Consider the following 5,509-nt stretch of genomic DNA (forward strand, 5'->3'; position numbering starts at 1 on the left):
CACAAAATCTGAAAAATCAAAGCATGGTAGGAATTTATTTTATCCATAGGTTTCGTGATTTAAGTAGTAATACATTTCCACAATTCTTTATGTTGTACTCAGTGTTACCTCTTTGTAGAATAGAGAAAAGAAAGTACACACTTTATATTTACATTTTAATATGAATAAAGGGAAATTTGGGGAAAAATAAAACTCAGTTACTTCAATTCAAATATCTAGGGAGTGGTAACCAGGAGTTATCATGACTCTATCAACCTCATCACTTAGACTGTGAGCCCCATGTGTGACAGGGACTTTGTCCAACTTAACCTGAACCTTGAAAGCACCTAGAACAGTGCTTGACACATAGTAAGCACAAATGACAACATTATCATCATCATTATAATCACTAATGACATTATTGGGTGCCTACTGTATGTATGGCCCATCTCAGGGTTGCACCTGGAGAGTTTCTGGTATTCTACCAGTCTCAACTTTGGGAGGGAGAGACAAGCATATTCATTCCATTCCTAGCTTGGCCAATGGCTAGTGACTGGAAGAAAATCTGCTACAAGCTAAAACTCCCCTGTGCTGGGCAGTAATGGCATGGGAGAGAGCTAAGAGCTGAGATTCAGGTTTGCTGCGTGGAAGGAGACAATGGTAAGCCACATCTGCGTTTTTACCAAGAAAACTCTACGGATTCACTATCAGAACAATTGCAGATGGAGGTGGGGCATTTTGGGAGAGCTGTGATCATGGTATCGCTATGCGTAGGAAATGACTAGACAGCATAAGACAAGACTGAATGTATTACTGTCATACGCATTGAGATAAACTGCCAAATACTAACAGTGGGGAGGGAGTGTATCTGTTGTCCTGTACTCTACCAAGTGATGAGTACAGTGTTTTGCACACAGTAAGTGATTAATAAATATGACAATGACTGAATGATCCTTGTATAACTAACATTCTATGGAGATTACAGAAGAATACAAAAGCAAGAACAATTAAACTACCAGAGCCAAAAAAAGAGTAAAACCAAGAAACACTAATCTCACTGACTCAGTCTTTATTTTCTTTGCTTCTAAGACTGAAACTAGAACCCTGTAGCTGAGTTTTCTCAGATGCTGAGGCAATTTATTTTCTGAAAGAGAAGCTGCTATTACTGCTTTTTGCTCTTTACCTTCAAACACCCCCTTACTCATATTCTGGTCTGTGGCTAAATATATACCAACATACATTTGAATTTGCTGGTCTGTTTCTTCTTAAAACAAATTCTTCCCCTTCTGTAGTAACTGACTTTAGGTGGGGCTTCATTAACAAACAAAAAACCTGTTATTGTAACCATAATAAATTTATTTTAGCAGGAAATAATAAGTTTATCCAAGTCCCATCTTTAATTTTTACTTCCAATATTTTAAAAGTTTAAATGGTTAGCTGACCAAAATAATGTCTCCTGGGAGGAGTCAAGGGCAACTTTGTCTTTGTGATCAATTTTCCAAGTACACATTTAACTATTATGTGAAACAATACTATTTGATAGCTTTGTAATCTCCCTGGATTAATTAGCTCATTCTCAGCCTCCAGTTTAAAATGTTTTAGTTTCATATTAGACATAAAATAATAAGCTTGTAAATGAAAACTTGAAAGAATACTGAAACCAACAAGGGAAAACTTTTTTAAATAGTATAAACAAAAGCAATTCAACAGATCTAACACGTATGCAACACATTTAACCTTAACTCTACTTTAACTACCTCCAAAGTGATACATGTTCTACAGTAATATAAATACACTCATCCATGCAGAACAGGAAATGTCAAAGGAAAAGGCTAATAGCTTCATAGGCAACTTGAACAGGAACACTATACAAACACCAGGAGGTTTGGCAGATCTAATCTGACAGTAAATAACCTTCAAACTTGCAAGGACAGGTTGAACTAAAGGATGTTTTATTCAGATAGCTATTAACAAGTAATCAGTTGAGACGTTATGAATGCATTTCATTTAAATGCTCTTTTAATCTTAAATAGGTGCAAATAAATTACAATACTTTCTTTCAATGAAGTTAAGGCGGCTCAACTTTGGCCTTTGTATTCTTTTGAAAGTGATGATTTTTTATGAAGAACAATAATAATTTACATGAAGAATTAAGGCTCTTCAATCTATTATTTGTAGGAATGTTAGATGGGAAGAAAAATGGGTAAAAGGTAAACAGTATCTGTCGTTAAAAAATGAAAAAAAGTCCTGTTTTCAGAGTTACAAAATTAAATTCAGTGTTTGTGAGGAATTATTAGAACTAATCATACAAAAGAGATTTTGCAAACATAAAATATGTTGAGTCATGGATTATACTTAGGCTTACCACAATTTGCTGAAAACCCACATATAATATTGCATGATTTCCCTTGTCCTCTCAGGGCCTTGTGGAGAAGAAGTGGAGAAAAATATACAGTTTAAAAGACCAACAGAATTCTTGGTTGTTATTACTACAGAACTCTGTGCTTCTTAAACTGAAGTGCTAGATAAATTGATGGAGAACAAGTAACCACATGAAACTAATCTAATAGAAGATTGTAAAGATTTCCCAGAATGTTTTAAGTAAAAAACAATAAACTAATGGGAGAAAGTAGAGTGATGAAGAATGGGTGGGAAGGAGTTGGTTTGTCCCTTTGACCCTCCCATATCTCATATTTTTTCAAGACTCAAAACAAGGAAACTTTGAAATCAAGATACATAAAAATACCTCCCCACACACAACCACCCCCCTCCCCCCACGAAAGAAACATAACTGTAGATTACTTGAATCTCTGCAGCTCAGGCACAAAGTATTGATTTCCCAGGAAGAAGTATTCATTTGCACTTGAACAATTAGTTTGTTTTTTTCTCCATTCCTCTTATCGATAGGAAGTGAGGTTGTCAAGTAAATATCAAGTTTGGCACTTTGTTAGCATTACTAGTTTATTCCCTGGCTCTTTGTTAATTAGTGTTGGCATTTAGACTTGTCATTAAACTTTTTTCTAAACATATTCAGTATTTTTTTTTTAAGATTTCATGTCAGTGAGATGTAACAGAGGTCATAGCTCAAATGTGGTTGTTTTAAAATTGACTCCAAAGGGAATTTAGATTTCAGAACAAGATCTTGTGTTTGGCCAGATCAAAATAAGAAAAAAAAAATTCATTAGGGGCTGAACATTGCCTTGGTCACTTGAGATCTGAGTATATCATTAGAGGACTGTTGAAAGCTCACCTCATGGAAAATGCATATTGTTTTAAGAGTGCTCACTCTTTGACAAGTGTTGTACTAGGCAAAGTCCAGTTCACAGGCTGGAAAATCTATTTTTTAGTTTAGAAATATTTTATCTAATTGTACTTAAAATTCATTAAAAGATCATTTACCAACTTTCTCCATCAACAGGAGAAAGAGCAAATATTCTTGAATTAAAGTTAGAATCAGGAATTGAACTAAGCTTGTGAACTATCCACCAGTTGGGTTCTATGGTATTTTCAGGTTATTTCATCTATGACATTTGATGGCTGAGAGACAGTGTATTAGCAAAATTAATTTTATTTAAGGTTGTGGTAAAAAGCAAGGAATCTATGCACTTCTCCCCTGTTATCCTATTTTAGCAACAGGGAACCAGGAAGATGGTATATAAACAATGTAACAATTTATATCTATATTTCCTTTACAATTATGTTGATAATCATTTTATTATTTGCTGCCTAATTTTCAGGTATTTGGAGATTTAGTTTGCTGAAGGAAAATGTATATTCTTAACAGTGTCATGATTCAAAAATGATAATCATTATTGATGGTCAAATTCCTTCAAAATATTGTCTTAGATTCAGGAGGGCAAAAAAGGTTCTGCTTTCAAATGAAATAATTTTGTGCCAAAATAACAATGGCATTTGATGGTTTGGAGTGCTCAGGGAATATCTTCTAGACTGTGAGCCCATTGTTGGGTAGGGACTGTATGTGTTGCTGAATTGTACTTTCCAAGTGCTTAGTACAGTACTCTGCACACAGTAAGTGCTCAGTAAATATGATTGAATGAATGAATGAATGTTTCATTTCATTCTTTCATTCTCTGACACCTACCCCTCCTTCAAAACTGTATCATAGGGTAGTACTGGTATTTTTTTTAGGGTATTTGTAGGCACTAAATATGTGTCAGGTACTTTACTAAGCACTGGGGTAATCATAACAACAATAATAATAATAAAAATAGTATTTATTAAGCACTTACTATGTGCCAAGCACTGTTCTAAGTGCTGGGGTAGATACAAGGCAATCAGGTTGTCCCATCTGGGGCTCACAGTCTTAATCTTCACTTTACAGATGAGGTAACTGAGGCACAGAGAAGTTAAGTGACTTGCCTGAAATCACACAGCTGACAAGGGGCAGAGGTGGGTTTAGAACCCTCTGATTCTCAAGCCCGTGCTCTTTCCACTAAGCCATGCTGCTTCTAGTAATCAGTTTGGAAACGGTCCATGTCCTACATGGGGTTCACAAACTTCATTCCCATTTTAGAGATGAGGTAACAGAGGTGCGGAGATGCTAAGTAACTCGCCCAAGTTCACACACTAGACAAGTGTCAGAGCTGTTGCTCTATCCACTAGGCCACACTGATGTGCTTTGGAAAGAGCACGGGCTCAGAGCACGAGTCAGAGGTCATGGGTTCAAATCCCGGCTCTGCCAAGTGTCAGCTGTGTGACCTTGGTCAAATCACTTAACTTCTCTGTGCCTCAGTTACCTCACCTGTAAAAGGGGTATTAAGACTGTGAGCCCTCCAGGGGACATCCTGATCACCTTGTAACCTCCCCAGCACTTAGAACAGTGCTTTTCATATAGTAAGCGCTTAATAAATGCCATTATTATTATTTTACTATTTGCAAATCACCGTATTTAGCAATGGGAATAAACAGGGTCTCTGACACAAACAGGACTCTCAATCTAATCCATTTCCATCCTTCCATTTCCATCTTTCATCTCCCATTATCATCTCATTAAGATTTTTTTCACCTTTATTCATTCAATCATTCATTCAATCGTATTTGAGCGCTTACTGTGTGCAGAGCACTGTACTAAGCGCTAAGCACTGTACTAAGTGCTTTGAAGGCTAATTGACTATGCTTAGCTAGAGGAATAAAATTGCATTGAATGGAAACCTACATATGAAGCAAGCTGATTCTGTCTGGAACATGAGTACACATATGCCCACTTTGTGACATAACAAAAGGCAGTTCCTAGAAAGTTGCCTTAAGAAAGTTGTCTTAACCGACTGATTTTCCCGAGAGCATCTATATAAAGTAGCAGAGAGAGTCGTCAAACATATCACATAGCCATTTGCAAACACTGTGGTATGCTCAAAATTTGGGAACCTCTTTTATCCCAGCTCAGCCACTTGTCAGCTGTGTGACCTTGGGCAAGTCACTTAACTTCCCTGTGCCTCAGTTACCTCATCTGTAAAATGGGGATTAAGACTGTGAGCCCCATGTGGGGCAACCTGATCAACTTGTACCCCCC

At 36.6% G+C, this 5,509-nt stretch overlaps 1 non-coding gene across 1 annotated transcript; it reads left to right on the forward strand.

Annotated features, from left to right (window-relative positions):
• Positions 1-423: 423 nt before the first annotated feature.
• LOC119924511 lies at positions 424-555 on the forward strand. Its single transcript, XR_005449222.1, has one exon. It is a non-coding gene; the product is annotated as a small nucleolar RNA SNORA7 (small nucleolar RNA).
• The last annotated feature ends 4,954 nt before the right edge of the window (positions 556-5,509 follow it).

The sequence above is a fragment of the Tachyglossus aculeatus genome, chromosome 2 (assembly GCF_015852505.1).
Source record: "Tachyglossus aculeatus isolate mTacAcu1 chromosome 2, mTacAcu1.pri, whole genome shotgun sequence".
NCBI classification, from domain to species: domain Eukaryota; kingdom Metazoa; phylum Chordata; class Mammalia; order Monotremata; family Tachyglossidae; genus Tachyglossus; species Tachyglossus aculeatus.